The following is a 940-nucleotide window of genomic DNA, read 5'->3' on the forward strand; positions in this document are numbered from 1 at the left end:
AAACTCCAATAAAACATTTAAAGTAACAATAAAATAATAAAACAACAAGTGAACAAAACATCTAAAAGCAGAATGACAACAAAATTAAACAATCAATGAATAATAAAACCATTTGAAACAATAATGGAAATTATAAATAATAAATATTGTCTGGCAACTAACCACTCAATGCACCAGGAGCAGCAGCAATGAACTGGTATAAAACCACTTCCTCACCAAAATGATTATGAAATTAAAATGTCTTCAGCTGGTGCCCAAAAGAGAAGAGTGAAGATGCCTGGCTGACTTCTTTTGGCAGAGGACTCCAGAAGTGGGGTGGCACTCTAATGAAAGCCCTTCTCGCAGCCGTCCCCCTTCAGTGCAGGGAGAGACCTGGAGAAGGGCTTTGGATGAGGACCTTAGTAGTTGGGTGGAAGCATATGGAGAGGGGCAACCCCTCAGATATCCTGGCCCCAATTAGTAGGTAGGTTGAATGCTTGCAATATGCAGATCCCCCAAACCCCCTTCGTAATAGTTCATCAATGTGCCTTGAACCCCAACTCTTGCTTCTTGAGAGGTAAGTGCAACCGCAAAAACTCCATAGCATGGCAGAGTTTAATTTTCAGAGGAATCTGTTTATTTGTTTAGATATTTCTCAATATATAAACTGTATGCTCATGATTCAGAGGGTTCTATACCTGGAATCATGCATTTAAAATAAAAGAAAAAGACCATTGCCTAGGGATTTTTTTTTCACCACTTTGCTTTCTTCCTCCAGCTCCACCTGCAGCTGGTAATGCCACAAGAAAAGGACAGTGAAATGAAACTGCAGTCAGAACAAAATGCAAAACTAATTTAGCTTTGATTGGTTTTCCCCAACAGAAACATCCCCGGAAAGCAAAATAGGAGTTTTCCAGTGCTTCTCTTAGTCAGTTATCTAAGTTTAAAAAAACAAGACACA

This window comes from Varanus komodoensis, unplaced genomic scaffold (genome assembly GCF_004798865.1).
Source record: "Varanus komodoensis strain SLA01 unplaced genomic scaffold, ASM479886v1 scaffold1123, whole genome shotgun sequence".
Taxonomy (NCBI): Eukaryota; Metazoa; Chordata; class Lepidosauria; order Squamata; family Varanidae; genus Varanus; species Varanus komodoensis.